The sequence below is a fragment of the Nilaparvata lugens genome, chromosome 5, assembly GCF_014356525.2.
Source record: "Nilaparvata lugens isolate BPH chromosome 5, ASM1435652v1, whole genome shotgun sequence".
Taxonomy (NCBI): domain Eukaryota; kingdom Metazoa; phylum Arthropoda; class Insecta; order Hemiptera; family Delphacidae; genus Nilaparvata; species Nilaparvata lugens.
This window is the reverse complement of record NC_052508.1, coordinates 28172762-28189560: the sequence shown is the minus strand read 5'-3', so window position 1 is coordinate 28189560 and position 16799 is coordinate 28172762. Positions and strand designations below refer to the sequence as shown.

The window sequence follows — 16799 nt, the reverse complement described above, 5'->3', positions numbered from 1 at the left end:
GACATGATGAATAATTGAAATCTAATAAATCATTGCTATGGTCCTGTATCTTTAACAATCTTATTAACGAGATTTCAAAATAATACCGAATGAAAATTGAAGTGCTGTGAGTGACTTCCACAGTGTAATACAGAACAAAAATGATAGATAAATTAGCCGTTCAGATAAAAATATTATATTTGGTTGAAGTAGACCTGTGGACGTGATGGATTGTGAATTATTATAAAAAAATATTAACTTGTTTGCCCAACATCTGTGCTGAATTTTAGCGTGGACTGACAAAGGAGGAAAATTTTCAATGCTGTAACAATTGATCATTCGACAATGAAATTTGAAGCTGGTTTCTGTGACAAAATTTTTGACTTTGCAGCTTCATTTGGACTATTTGGTAGGTGAACATAGCGAAAGTGCGCATCTTCATCCCCTCTGTTGAAGGTGTAGAACCACTGAGGCTTGTTGACGTCAGTTGCAATATTGAAAATTCCACCCCCTGCATTAAAGTTACTATAACAATGAAACGAAAATTGAAATGGTGAAATATTACAAAATTTCAAAGGGAATTTAATGCTCTACAAACCTATGATAAGCATAAATTTTCACGATGCATTGTTGAATAGTTATAAGCCCTGAAAGAGCAAAAAGTTGAATAAAAACCTGTTATTTTAACAATTGCACACCTTTAAGAGCGAATATCTCGGAAACTGTTGGGAATATCGCAGAATTACACTGAACAAAAAGTGTAGAGAATTTCTCAAGCTTCATTTTTGATTGGATTATTTAAGACGGTTAAACGCATTGTTCTCAATATATGAGCGCGGAAGCAATAATCTGAAAAATGCAACTTTTAAAACACCCTCATCCCCTTAGCACATGAGTTAGGGATGGGGACTTTTGAAATGTCCTGCAAGAGCGGATATCTCGAAAATATATAGAAAAATTTGAGAGATGAATATTGTAGGAAATTATGTAATCTTTAATTTTGTATAGAACAATTATGTCCGTAAGATACATAGTTTTGGAGTTATCTGCGAGAAACCAAAAAAATGTATTTTCGAACCAACCCAACCCCCTTAGCACAAGAGGTAGGGGTGGGGACTTTTGATATGTTCACCTCCTCACTACCCTAAACAAAATTGCGGAGTCAAAAATTGTCTTCCAAACTTTTTCCAAGTTTTTAAAAAATGGTCCAATTTTTTTATGTCTCAAGATTCCAATAACATAAAACAGAAATCCTTGAGAAACTTCAAAGAGTAAGGCAGTATCATTCAATCAGCATTCTTTCAACGACTATTAATATAGGAATTTCAGTTGAAATGATTTTTATGTTCAATGTGATCTTTCATTAACGACTAATAAAAAAATAGCTGGAATAAGAGAATAATGATTCATAAAGTGGTGATGTAACATTTAGGCCTAATATTGATTGAGTTTATGTCACAAATCCTCGCTGATTTTAGGTCACGCTGAATAGTACTGAGACCACCAAAAATACCTTCATTAATGACAACTGTGTTAAAAGTAATTGAAAAGCAAATGCCATTTTGACGATTTTACACTTGAATTAATCGTTCTGTCTTCAAAGTTTGAAAATGCCATGGTTTTCCAGACTCAGGATAATGATTTTTTTCCTCCAACAGACATCTATGCTCACTTTGATCAACAAATTGAAGATGGGAGTTAATCTTGGTTTATAAAATCCAGCATCGCAGCATGATAGTCAAGATTTTAAACAACAGAAATCATTATTTCATCCATCTGCTTAAATGAATTATATCATACTCGGTATATACATCACCAAATTGCTAGTGAATCATTGTCATAGGCTTTCTTTATTCGAGGACTAAATTCAAGTGAATCGATGATGAAACCGAAATAGCAGTTTCAATGCTATTTGAACTAAGGAAATAGCCAACCAGAACTCTGCTACTGTGCAGTAATGTAGTGTTTGCAAGTAGAGCTCATCAGGAAATCGATCGGTGGGCCGACATTGGTCAGCAAATTTGCTGCTGGTGTTCATTTGATGGGATCCCGGCAACCGGCAACCTCAACTGACGAGATCCTTCCATTTCTGAACCCGACCGTCTTTTGCAAGGATAGTATATAGCTATATACTATTCTTGGGTCTTTTGGCCTCCATTCATTTCACACCCCCACAAGAGTCAGACTAGTTTGTCATTCATGTGTAGTTCCGCTCAAAGTTTGGGAATCGACGGGAAGTTCCATTTTTCCACAAAAACTGGAAGGAAACCGAATACTAATTGCCGCATTTCGTGGTATTATCAAATTTTCGATCTACGCATCTCCCTTATGCATTATCTAGGATCGTTATTTACCCTATTCATCCACCGACTATTGCATTTGATAGTATTGTTCAGGGGTTTAGATTTCGAACAATGGAGACTCCACCATCGAATTTCTGTTTTCTAGATTGAGTCATTGTGTCATTGTTTGCTCATTATGATTGCGTTCTATTGTTACTGAATTACTGAGAAGCATATCAGCCCTTGAAAGCCATCTCTCCCCAATTCTATTACAGGCTTTTTAGTTTAGTATATGTAATGGCGCAGATTCAATACACTTGTTTTTGTTTAGTCTATTGTAATCGCTATACTTTTCAATGATATATCGTAATTTAATAACAATTAAATAAATCATCATAATCTCATCAATTAAACTGTTGAAAATTATTTCAGCCCCATGTAGCATATACATGGTAATTTTTCTTCATACATTTCTATCTATATCAGCAATCGTATCATCTCCTAATATTAACAAATAATGCTTTGGGTTGTCTTAAATATTATAATGTATCAAAATAAAAGAGAATCCTTTTACTGTTGAATAGGTAACAATTACAGTATCGTTTTCGAAATATGTACAGAGTACAGTACATGTGAATTAAAATGAATAATCTGCATATCTTCCAACTACTGTAGTAAGCAATAAAAGTATTTTTATTCTCAAATCGAAATACCTTCATGATGTTGATTCATAGAAAGAACGGATTGTGATAGATTCTATCAATTTAATCAGTCTGGCTTAGACAAACACATTGATGGAATAGTTGGAATGGAGCTATTCATTCTATTAGACTAGTGTTATTGAAATGTGGTTGTAAATAGCATGGTAATCAAGATAAGAGAAGGTCGGATACTGAATGTCACACTGTCTTTGAATTATCATAGAAGTTCTTTGGATTCTATTTGAAAGTTTTGATTTGGATGTGTAAGGATTTTAATAATATCTAGCTTGAGCTCAAACCAAATTTACAATCTGAGATTAGTAGAGCCAAGCTTTTAATGAAATTAAAATATAATGTTCTATGAGTAGCTATATTTTCTTCAGTATGTTTTTCTCACAATATATACGGCATTTAGGTTTTTCGTGCTATCAAACACAAATTCAGCTTTTTGATATGTATCAATTATTTAAAGAAGTATAACTCTCTTTATGATAAGTATCTTTTGAAAATACCTTTGAAATAAAGTACAAGGAATAACAATTAAATAGTATCATTACAAATTATCAATATTAAATACTACTCCAACTCATTGTGCTAAAGTCCATCCATTATTCAACCCACGGTTATCCCAGCTTTGAAATGGTTTCAATTTAATATCATCCCATATGTTTGTAATTATTAATATCAAGTCCAAGTTGAGATTTCAATGAAACATCAATGAGTTCAACAATTCAATTAGGCCCATTGCAACTTGTGCAATATGCTTGCTCTTTCGAGTGGGTTGAATATTGAGTTGTCTGGATTCTGAATACTCAGAAGAGGCTGGAGAGGGAATGTAATAGTTGAAGTTCTTGTTGTTCGATCAGGCTGATTGGCAAAGTTCAAGTCCGTGTTCTTGATATTAAATGCCGTCGTAGCGAGGTAATAACGGATGAGTGATTGTGGTTGTGTAACCGTACGCCATTCGAGTGTCGGACTTGGAACATTGGCGTGACATTTTTGTCTTTTTCCTTCTCTCAGCCCTTCTCTCTTTGGTCCACGAGAACATGTCACAGTCGACGATCACGAATAAACGTGACCAACACGTGACTGTTCTCTGGTAAAACATGTTACAAAGACCATGTGCTCTGTTGTTGAAGGGCTCATTGGAATTGACATTTTTAATGAATGTTATTGAGCCGTTACCGTCAGTGTTCATGGTCCAGTTGCAGTTGCAATACTCTGTGGCTTGTGGTTTCCATCAGACATCCAGATTTCCAAGTATGCTGCGATTTCTCAGCATCAGAACATTATTATTTCGTCATCCTCTTAATCAAATGGAATACCATTATTTCCTCTTAATATAACTTCCATTAGCTCTCGTACTGCATTGAAATTTATACAGTCACAAGTCAAATATTTATTTTAAAAATTCCATTTCTCCTTTCCGAAAATTTACGTCTTGAGAAATTTCTTGATATGTAGGTAATCTGGATAATAGCACACATAAAAATTTTCGTTTAGCCACATAAATATTAATTAGCATTATTTGAATAAATGCATTCTCTATTAAATTCCATCTGTAAGCATTTTCTTTTGAGTTTGTAATGGCACAAGATGATCAAATACTGCCGGCCGGCCTTACACTGCATTTTCAAGTTTTTAGTAAAAGTGACATCGTTATAAAATTTCCATTTCTCAAGAATTGGGTTACTAAAAATATGATAGCTTTATAAATTGCTATAATATATGATATAGTATTTACAGTTATCATGGATTATACTACTTGGAAGGTTCAGAAACTGGAATACAAACTCTTGTAAACCCACTCAAGTGAAGAGTATACTGTTATTCTGTTCAAATTATGTTCGATGATTCCATAAATTCGAAATGATAACTTTTACGCTTCACTCAATTCAGCATTGAGAATACAATAAAACTTTTGAAGATGAGGAAACAGTAAATCAGCAATAAAACTTTAATCATAATAACCCTCATCATTGAACCTGACCGTAATAAAAATAAAATGTGTAGAGTAAAGTTCTACAACCATTGATCTTGAATTAGGAAGAGGAAATGGATAACATGGTAGTGGCATGGACGAAGCATACAAAACAACGTATTATGTGAAAAGAAAGAGGAATGATAGCAGTGAAAGGAGTTTTATTGTGAGGCCAGTGTCAGAGTTGGACGTAGCTTTGGCTTTCCCTGTTTGAGTGAACTGGTGGTGGAATAGATGGGGATTGGGGTCGGTGCGTGACAGACAATCGTAATTTCCACCCTCCCCAGCAGGAATGAGTCACTCGGACAGACGGACGCCACTGGAAACTCCTCCACCACCCCTCATCGTCATCCTCCTATTGGGGTTGCTCCTCATAGGCCATAGGACACTGCACTGCGCGCCCGTGCAGTCCATGTAGTGCAGTTACTTTGAGTGACGCTCTCACCCTCACATGCAACCAAATTGTAGGCTTCATGTAAATAATGTTTCTGGCGAAGTTAGGGAGGTTTTCAGTATTTTCATTCACCTTGAAAGGTATATTATGTGGTTTCATATATTTTATGCTTTTTATGTAGGTGAGGTGTCAGAATGGCTTTCAAGAAGGGGAACAATACTCAGATTGTGCAACATTGAAATACATTGCGGATGCGATTTTGAAGTATACTATTCTATTCAATACAATACACTTCAAAATCTCAGAAAAAAGTTTGTGTGGCTATTTACGGTGTTACTTTGAAATATAATTTTTTGTGTGAGTGAATTCAAGGGAGTGTAATTCTACATAGGGACTTGTTCAATCGGGGGTTGTTGACTTGAGAACCATCTGTAGTTCATACCAATTTGTTGTCGAATAATACAATGTATGAGTAGAAACTGAAACAATGTCATTACAGTAATTTATTCTTAAATTTAGTGAATAATTCCTTACTTCATGAAATTCGTTCTAATTGAGTTTGTTACTTGACATTGAATGTTTAATCACAAGTTGGACCGTGAATGGGGTTGATGGATGTTGGGAGTCTGGTCGGACGAGTTGGATCAACTAAAGGTCCAATATCCGAATAGCATTTGTTTACATTGACGAGACTGAAGTTGGAGAGTTAATCGGAACGTGAGTGGTGAAACATCCGACTTGTAGATCTAGTAGTGGTCTAACATTCTTCGGCCACTAGTCAGATAGTGAATGACCTGTTCAATATAAGCTTGGATTAAAAATTAATCTAATCTGATGTATTATCTTACCTCCTTTTCCAACAATCTTCACCTCATATTTGATCCCTCATCTTCTCATCGTACTACTCCTATCCAACTATTTCAATTTCCATTGCAACTAAACTGAATTGGCTACATACGAGAAAGTTTTTGAAAGGTCAGCAGGGGCATTCATGTTGAACAGAGCCGTAAATAAAGAGCTTAAATTGCAAGAGTTGGTTGTGTGGACTGTGGAAAGGGTCGTGCAATGTCTGGGACTGGAGCGCATAAACTTGTCTCTTTGTCTGTGTTGGCGATCGAAAGTGAACTCGTATCGCTCGGTAATGGGCTTGCCAACTTGATTGTAGTAGTCAACTTCTGCTGGCTGTACTACTATTGTAAATAAGAATTTTCAGCAATAGAAGTAGACAGTTGTACTTCCGTCCCCACCCTCTCAACACTGTACTCCTGTCAGCCACACTCCACAGTCTCCCATTTTATTATTGCTAGCAACAGGCTAGTCTGGCCTGCAACAATTGACTTGCAAAATATTCCCCATCGTTCAGGCTAATATTATTCGATGTTTTACAAAACTAATTTTATGAGGAATGAAATTTTTATTTTCTTCATACATCACCTTGAACCTAGTTATAGTGATATTCACGTTATCATCTAATTAACATTGGCTTGCTATCCTTATCTGCCAGTAGACAAAGCAGGTAACTTTATCCTTTCCTATCTCTGCACCGTCTCTAAATGGTTTATAGGCTATGGTCTATGAATAAATATAATGAGCTAGCTGAATATTGAATCTGAATTATGAAAATATACATTTTTTTGATGAATTTAAAATTATATGAGATACAATTGATGATTATTCAGAACAATCCACACTTAATTAATTACCGGGATGACTTGAATAACTGCTACTTTAGAAGGTGGTGGCAAAATTGCCAACTATGCAGTCCTATCATATCAATGACTTCAATCTCACTATAGAAGATCAATAAGGCTAGGTCTAGGTCTCGGTGAGTACTTCAATATTGTCCAGTGATTTGCGAGCAACTTATGATACTCTGTTGTATATCCATACTTTTTCACTATTAAAATTAAACTTGAATTTAGTTGACAACTACTAGTCAACTCTAGTTGACAACCTACTCCACAAAATAAGAACAAAATCATCAACCAAAAATAATATGGAAAATGACCAAAAATTCATCACACTCACATACTACAACAAAAAATCACAGAAAGTAGCATCATCTTTTAAAAAACTCAAATACAGAATTGCCTTTAAAACAACAAATTCACTGAGAAAACATTTTCAAAAGTATCAAACAAACAAACAGAGATTTGAGCAACCAGGCATCTACAAATTGAAATGTAATGATTGTAGTAAACTGTATATTGGACAGACTGGACGTGACTTTCAGACAAGATACAAAGAGCACATCAGAGCCATTAATAAACCACATAGCCACTCAAACTTTGCTGACCATATTATATCCACAAACCACACATACACAGACATCGCCACCAATCTTGAAATCCTCCATATCTCACAAAAAAGCAGAAAACTCAATGTATTAGAACAATACGAAATCTACAACCACACAAAACAGTTTCCCAACAGTCTCCTAAATGATCAAATAAATTTCTCTTCCCACACACTCTTTGACAAAATAGTCCAAAGTTCAAAAATACCGCCTCACTAAATATCCACCAACCCAACCCCCACCACAACCTATTCCACCACCTTCATCCCTTACCACACATAGCCTTGTCATCTGAGTGAATTCCCACAGTCTGATGATGACCAACAACAGGTCGAAACGATCGTCACTATACATTAAGTAAGTGCATTTTCACTTCAAAAGTTTTTTAAAATTCAAGTTTAACTTATGATATTACAGAACGTTTACTGTTTAAGGAACAGGCCTCAGGAATTCTGCCTGAAAAGACCTTACTGCATTGAATGAAGCTGTCAAACAAGAGATTAATTCATTCAATTGACCATCATTTGATTAATAAATTCAATTGGACATGGAATGTTGAAGTGAAGTGTGTGGTGCACTGTGATGATAGTGTAAACTATTCTTCCTTGTCTCCTCCACTTCCGGCTCGGAAGTTCGTTGTTGACCATTTCCGGTTTAGTTGAGTGTAAAATGGCAGTAAAACTGAATTGAAATCAACGAGATTTAGGTACTAGGGCCTCCGATATCTGTTGTGTTGTCGTTGCTGCAACGGATGTGGTTTGGAAGCACTAAACTTGAATATTATTGTCAAAATTAAGAGCCTTGCATAGTGAATAGAACAGTCATGCATCCTTCTCCATCCTTCTCTGTCCTCTTCGCCTACTTTTGACTTTGTGCTGTACTCTTTTTTGTTAATTTTTTGATGTTATTGTTGAATATTGGAACTACAAACCACTGTGTAACGATCATAATCTATTTCGCATGTTTATTTTATTCACTGAACAATAAACTCATTTTTTCTTCTGTTTAAAATAATTGAATTATTTCTTTTCCAGGTACGTCCACTTGTTTGCATACAGAATTTGAGTCATTAGCCGACACTCCACTCATAAAAACATAGTAAGTCTTTGTAACGTGCTTTCTACTTATGGTTCTTATAACGACCCAGTATTGATACAACCTAAGGTAATATTCAAATATTTATTGTATGTGAAGCACTGGTCCTACTCTCCTCTATTAGTGAAGAATTCAGTTTTTTCACAGTCTCAATCTTATGCAGATTGTCTAACAAAATAAATAACTCAATTACTTTGTATAATAGAAAGTGGAAAAATGAACTATTTCAATGGACGAATTCTAATGAATTTTTCATCCAAAGACTCAACATCTCTCACAATAATAATTATTGTACTTGTTTAGAAAATGTATCATTTACGAAAAAAATTGTTATCAAATTTAGCAAAAAAGTTTTATCTTCCCTTCAGCTTCAACAAGTGTAGTATATATTGCTCTATAGTTGGTGAAAAATTCCAATTGCCGTTTGCTGAGAATAATTCCTTCAAGTTTGTCTAAAAAAATGTCATATCTCTTCTTTGATATTATTTGTTCCCCTAATTATTTGTATTGATTCCCCTAATATTTTGATTTTCCTATTCTTACAAATCCTCGACAATTATTTCTACTGTACCATTCTTGTATTCATTCTTGATTCCAACAAATTTTTCGGAGTACTTTTATAATACCCAACTGGAGATCATTTGAGACCATTCTTGTTGGAAACAATAGCTGTACCATGAGTGTCTGAGTTGTGTTGAGAATGGACAGTACTGTATCAGTGTCCGGAGCCAATGGCTTCCTGGGCGCTGGGCGTTGGTGCTGCGTTTGTCAGTGGCGTCAGTCAGGCCAGGAGGAGGTTGGCTTTTGTTTTTATTTTGTAATCGGCAGACGGCTACCGGAAGACGCCTCCCTCGACACCTGAATTTCAATAAGCAACAAACGGATAGATGGGTTTGTCTGTTTCTTGCTTCAAACTGTCTACTTTTGCTAGTAGATCCTTGTTGAGAATCTACTGTAGCAGTCGAAGAACAAAAATGCAGTGTTCACATCCTGCCTAATTTGCAAGCCGGCCGTTTCTCACACCCTGCCAATTATATCATTGATAATAATATACATTATTCATGGTAATTGAAAGTTTTTCGAACATTCACTATGCTACCTGTCCTGCTTTTTGTCAGGTTATGTAGTCTGTGTTTGTTGCTTTATTGTAGGAAATTCGCTTTTTTATAGCTTGAAATTATTATACCGTAGGAAAAATGCTACATACAAAGTGTAAATATAAACAGATTAGAGTGTCAATCTGTTTCGATTCTCACAGTGAATACTGTAGTTCTTGTTTGTACCAGTTTATACAATAATTTTGTACTATTACATTTTTTGGCTACATTCATTTTGTTTTGAAATTCTACTTCTTTCCAAATTTCCATATCAATTGAGCTTGATCTTTTCCTTCAATGAGTTTTAACTATTCAGAATTTCATATAATTTCAAATATTGACTCCAACTCACATTTTGAATCAATCCTTAGAAAACCCACACCTCACTTAGTTTGAATAAAAAATTTACTTTTCTGAAGCATTCTAAAAAGTTGTACTTTGCAGAGTTATACTTCCATACAGTCAATTAATAAAAAAAAAGAAAATCTTGAATTACCCTTTATTTTTAAAAAAAAACTTTGAAATAGTTCAACTAGTTGTTAAACTATTTTAAAGTTTTTTTTTTAAATAAAGGGTACTTCAAGATTTTCATTTTTTTATTAATTTATTAGAAAGTAGCCCATGTGAGTGAAGTGTTTCCATACAGTCATACATACAAAGTAAAGAGTCATACTCTCTTGAAATGTCGTTGTTCTTCATCAATTTCAGCTCTCTGTGGCTGACCTGTTGATATCCTCGATCGTCTATCACGGTTAATGTCAGCGCCTAGTCATATCAATCCAGTTTCCAGTGGATAGGCTGAGATAACATCAATTTAGTGAATTGCCTCTGGCCGCATTTGGAAAGTGGCATTGAACTTGGACTAACAGTGCGGTCAAGGCAACTGCTAATTTATTGCTGTTTTTGCCAAATTAAATGAACTTGATTCATGTTAATTGTACGACAGTGTTACGTTTTGACACTTTATTCATACAATAGTTCACATTATCTAACACATCTTGATCGCAGAATGTTATCTGTTTTCCATATTTTTCATCAATGGTGAATATAAATCGAATTAATCAATTGTCAGCCTTATCTGTGGAGTAAAACGTACAATTGCCAGTGAAAAGTTGAACTAATCGTTCTCTCTTACTCTCTTACATAATTTTTCAATTGCTTATATCAGACTACATTGAACAAATTTCCTTCAATGATAGACCAAATTCCAGATAGATATTCCAGTTCTTGACTTGGATAATCCGACTGAAATTATGATTTTAATAATAAGTAGTTGGAGGTGGAGAATTAAAGCTGATTGGCCTTCCTGCTCTCATCTCTCGTTAGTGTCAAATTAGCCTCCCTTCTCATCTACTCAGCACTTCCATTGCACTATTAATTAACTCTGTTACTGATTATTACAGCAAATATCGCAGCCCCCGCTTGGCTGGTTTCGGCATTTATAATATTATCCAGGTATCGCATGCTTGGCTTGCAAACTTGTAAATGTTCATCATGTGTGATTTATAGTTATCAAATTCTAGCTGTCTAGAACACTTGTCATCTCATTGTTCAATCCTTACTAATTTTACCCTTGTGGGAATATAGAATTTTATTCCACTGACTCCTGTCTGATAATTAAAACTATCAACATTTTCATTTTCAAAAGTAAGTCCTTCGATGGCTTAGATAATATTTATTGTAATTTACCATAGCCACATCTAATACAAGGCCGCGGCCTACGATATTGCAACATCGCAGTGTAGGCCTACAATCTAATACATGATTGGTGAAAAAGATCAGCTGGTATTTTTTAAAATCTTTTTCACCAATCATGTATTAAATTAGATTCTAGGCCTACGCTGCGACGTTGCAATATCGTAGGCCGTGGCCTTGTATTAGAGGTGGCTATGAATTTACTCATATAATTTATTTTTGTGTAATATTTCCTATATGGAAGCCCACATATTTAAAATCATCCAGTATTATCAGGCCTGTACTTAATACATCCATGAAACTTCTGCTTAATGAAATTTTCTGCTGTTCAGTATGCGATTAAAAAATTATGCTTTCTTATTGAATACAATCCTTTCTTGAATCTGCAACATGGTAGAAAACAATTTAAAACTTGTTTTGTTTATAACACAGGTTCATAATTCCATATCTTGATATCGAACACAGTGCATTCAACTTTTGAGTGAATTGTGTTTAGGTTGGAGTATTGCAAAAACATTGTTTTGCGTTCGAGGATGATTTCCACTACTTGTTACTAGAGAACTGTCTGTTGTTAAGTTTACATGAAGTTTAGAAGCAGTTTGAGTTTACATTTGCATCGCTAAGTTTACAACCAAGTTGAGCACTCTATGGCTGCTCCGTTGGTGGCAACTTTCTTTCCACTCCTACTAATACAGAGTCCATATTGCATTGTTGATGTTACTGGAGTTTAGACTTGGACATTTGGCTGGTTGCAAGACACGAAAGTTCAACGTACGACGTGTGGTGGAGTTGGTTGGCTAACAATGATGGATCAGTTCGGAAAGTGTACAGGAAGTCGCGTGCCTCTATCTCTTGTGCGGTCGCCGTTTTTTAGTCTTGTCTCGACACCAGCTATAAACATCCGTCCTTGTTGGAACTAAATTAAGCCCGGATTAAGTCCTGGCAAGGAGGGAAAAGTCCCGGGAAGGGGCAGTTATCCTATGTCCTGGCTCCATTCGTTAATGTTGCTGAACTGGTTTTGGAACTTCGCAGCCATATATGGCACTGACGCCATATCTATTTTTTATTGCCGGTCGCAAATAAATTACTTATCTCTTATCTGTTTTCTCTTTCTTCTACCACATTCAATTCCTCGCACATTTGCCATTTTTTCATTCACTATCTTCTCGACTTCAACTTTTTGTTCTTTGATTCGTCTCTCGTTAAAAATGTCTGCAATCAACGTTGCAGTTATTGGCAAACTATTTGGCTGAGTGCAATGTGGAATCTCTCATATCATGACTCCTCTAGCTTGTATTTGTCCAATTCTTGGAACTGATTCATTTTCAAATTGAATTAACTATTCATCCGTCTCAAGGTTATCCTATGAAGCATTCTGTTTTTCAGGGTCGAGCTTCGTTCTTGGAGAATTTTTTCTCACTCAAACTGTCTCTTGTTGAAGATTGAGTTATTCAGAACTATTCTGTGTAATTGCGAATGATGTTCACATGATCTTCTTGCTGTGCTTGGAAACTGGAAAGTACGAGGGTGATTTGATGAGATGATCAAACCGCAAACGTCCATGATTGCCAGCGAGATTCAAACTCACGACCAGCTAGCGCCAGGAGAGTGAAGGGTGCAACGCCTGTCGTTCAGGCCATCCTGGGCGGCTTATTTTCACTAGAAAAAGTCATTATTTTTGCAGTTTGTCAACGATGAAATAGGATTAAGTGATTTGTTAGTTAATTTTATGATTGAATGTCTTTGGTAGTGAATAACTCCTTGGTAGTGAATCTTTCATCTAATACAAAGAAGAAATCAGTGTAAAAGGGGGGAGGTGTGACTAAACTGCAAATTCGATGACACTTTCTGTCATCAGAATTAGCATCACATCAGCATTTTTTTCGTGTACTAAAAAAACTTGTTAATTTTCAAAAATGATGAGTTGAGTATTTTTTAAATGATGTTGATCACTTGTGGGCTGAGTCATTCTTGTTAACAAGCCAGGTTACTAGGTGTGATAACGTGAATCACTACTGTTCTATACAGGTGATAACTAGTAAGAAAATTAATTATCCTATCTCAATTATCTCCAATCATACTTGCTCCCTTATTAGTGCAGAATTTTTATTGATGCATAATTTCATGGTCAGCAATCCTGACTGACTATCGGTATCTAGCAAATTGTGGAATTTGCCACTAGATTGAGCAGTCTGTATCAAACTACATAGGAGATTTTCTCAAATCATTGCTAATGGTAATAGAAGTTAATTATCTACCCACTATCATCACTCTCTCAATCAATCCAAGTGTTTCAATAGCAATGCTCAACCTTACAGCTCCACATTCAATTTGAAAGGCTTTTAAAAAATACTCTGCCAATCTTATAAATTTTCAAATTCTTTTTTCTGAATTTTTTCATTCTTTCCATTCATTTTCTCAAGTCTTTACATCTCATATTGCTTCTTACTTGAAAACCTCATGATTTTAATCGAGTTGTTTAAAGTCATTTTTATGAGACTAATTTCATAATATTGCCAACTTTATAAGCAATCATCAAAACCGTCCAACCACGCCACTGTGTGAATCTTCCTTCAGATTTTATCTACTATGAGATTTTGATGTATACTTTAATATATCTTGGTAATTGATACCTTTAATAAAATGAATAATTCAATAGAGTACTATCGTTTCTGGAACGGAAGTTTTCTAGGTTGTCTGTTGACGATGCTATCAGCAAGGTTGGCGTCTTCTCAATTCTTTCCTATTTTTCCTACATCACAGAAGGTTTGTTGTTGTACGTTTGTTGATAGTGTAAGCACCTGAATAATTCATTGTAAGTAGTGGCAGTCTCAAGATGGGAAGACAAGGCTCTTGTCATGTAGGAGCAAATCGAAGGGCTCCTCAGAGTGGAGGCCTACAGTAGGCCTACAGTCTGTCACTATTATGCCTCATTACCACAATGCAATTGAACACAAATGGTGATATTCACAGTTGACAAAGAAAGTGAAACCAGTTGACAGTTCATCACGTTTTATTTGACCTAGTTAAACAGCTGAGCGGCTGTTGGCGTTTAAAGATAGTGAGTAGTGGATGGTGTTAGAAGCTGAAAAATTCGCATACCTTTTCCTTGTCTAAATTTGTTGATTCTTAAGATGTAAGGCTATAATTGATAATATTTATTGAAGCAGAGGAGAAAATTAAAATATCAGGTTATATTTTGTTTGATAGGAACCTGTGTGGTTCTTTTCCTGAGTATGATGATTATTTGAATCCTAGAAAGGCTTGTGGGAAATGACATTGGATACAAGTGTGTATTCAATCTGAATCTATTAGATACATTTTTTCTATGGTAGGTAATACAAAAAATGATGAGATTTTGATGATTGATTTTTGGGTTTACTCGATTTTATCTTTATCCATTCCCTGATCTCCCGGTAATAAGTACTAAAATGTTTTCATTTTCTACTTTCTCTTTTATCCCAAAAATTTATATCGATAGTGGAGTTTGTTTTTATTATTTGAAAGAAACATATGATTTTATCAGACAAAGTAGATTAATGGCTATGGTACAGTGTCTCTATGAACTTGATCAATCCACCACAATAACTCACTTCAAGTACATGGTATTGATTGATAGCTGTAAAGAGCTGGAGAGTAAGTGAGCTAAATGTTTAGAATATCTCATCGATTTTTATAGTGTCATTGGGTCACAGAGTGTTTAGGACACTGGTAATTAATTTGATGTTTAGTTAGTTTTTTAGCATGCACGCGCTTCTGAAATCCTTCAACAAACTTTATCTCGATTTCTGATTGTTCTACGAAATTTGATAATTGTTATTGCTTGATTCACTCTCATGATTCTACTTGAACACTTGAGGCTTCCGTCAGTTTTGAATTGAAAGTCCGGGTTTTGTAAAATACAAAAGCACTCAGCATCTTTGTTGAAGCTGTAGGATCTGAAAAGTAGTGAGTGAGGAAACAATAGAACTTGGTTGTGTACATTCTGAAGCAAATAATAGCGTCACGAAGAAATACAAAGTACTCACTGAGGTGCACTCACACTTCACTTTCCTCTCCCTCACAATTGCGAAACATTTTAAACTGGCGTTAGTGGATTTTCATTGGTGTTAGTTTGGGTCTGAAGTGGCCTCTGCCGCTTTCCCGCCTTTATTCGAGACTGTGCGAATTGCCGGTTGTAGTGAGGCTAATTGCAATTGCTTGTTGCCTTGTATTTACCAGAGCAGACTCCCTCACGCGTTGGCGCCCCCCTTCCACCTTCCTCTTCTTGCGTTTCCGCTTCTCTGTAATAGCTATACAATCTCTGGCATCCTATCAACAATACTCTGGTTGAGTGATTACTTACCTTTCTGTAATTTGCGAGATTCATATTCAAGTGTGATTAAAAGGAATTTTGACTGTTTCATTACGTAATATGATTTGAATATTCAATTTAATAATCAATACCAGACCTTCAGTGATTTTATCTCATTCGTAGATATTATGGAGTACCATACCCAATTATTGAGAAAGAACCTCATCGAGTCTATTCATAGTGAGGAGTAAAGTAACTACTGAATACTATTTTAGGTATGATCCATATTGGAATATCGATTTGGATATGGAAAAAATTATATAGTAAACTATATAATACTCATAAATTACATAATGTCGGTTATTATGTTTAGGTCTTTGAAATAATAAATTAAATTCACTGTGAAGTTATCGAGGGTTTAGACTACTATCATCCAGTGAATCAGTGACATTATCAATCATTATTTCAGTCCATAATATTTCAATTTTATGAATTTTACCATTCCAGGAAAGTTATGATCCTATTCTGCTATGATTCAAATAATAGTACCGTACATGAATACGGATTTTTCTTTGTAATAAATCTTGTCATATCGAGTGGGATTGAATTCGACGTTGGCTGCTGTATCTGCTGCAATTGAAATTCTTGGGCGCCCTTCCCATAATAATTCATTACAATAACTACAAGAATGTGATGACTATTTCCTTATAAATAAGGATGTATATTATTTCCACCAGTCTTTCTGTTGTAGCCGATGACGAGTCTATTAGCTAGAACTAGAACGGCCTTGCATTCCAAAAAGAGCTGCTGGCGCTGTATCCTCTCGTCGTCATTTCAGTACTTGTTGGTTCAGGAATTTAAATCGATTTTCCAATTCAAACTTGTCCTCTTCATTGTTGTACAATGCACGTGTTGTTTGATTAAAAGCGAATATTACCGTCCAATCAGCCCACGGTCATTCTCCTTTCTTGTAGCATCCATCTCA

General features: G+C 35.3%; 1 protein-coding gene across 7 annotated transcripts in view; it reads left to right on the top strand.

Annotated features, from left to right (window-relative positions):
- The window catches only part of LOC111043752 (fibrous sheath CABYR-binding protein), a 157246-nt gene that overhangs the window by 62709 nt on the left and 77738 nt on the right, over positions 1 to 16799 (top strand). For 3 of the 7 annotated variants that reach the window (XM_039428082.1, XM_039428081.1, XM_039428084.1), the window contains one exon: positions 8668 to 8731. The exons of the other annotated variants lie outside the window; for them this stretch is intronic. The gene's annotated coding sequence lies outside the window, so the exon portion shown is untranslated. The remainder of the gene's footprint in view (positions 1 to 8667; positions 8732 to 16799) is intronic. 7 annotated transcript variants of the gene reach the window in all.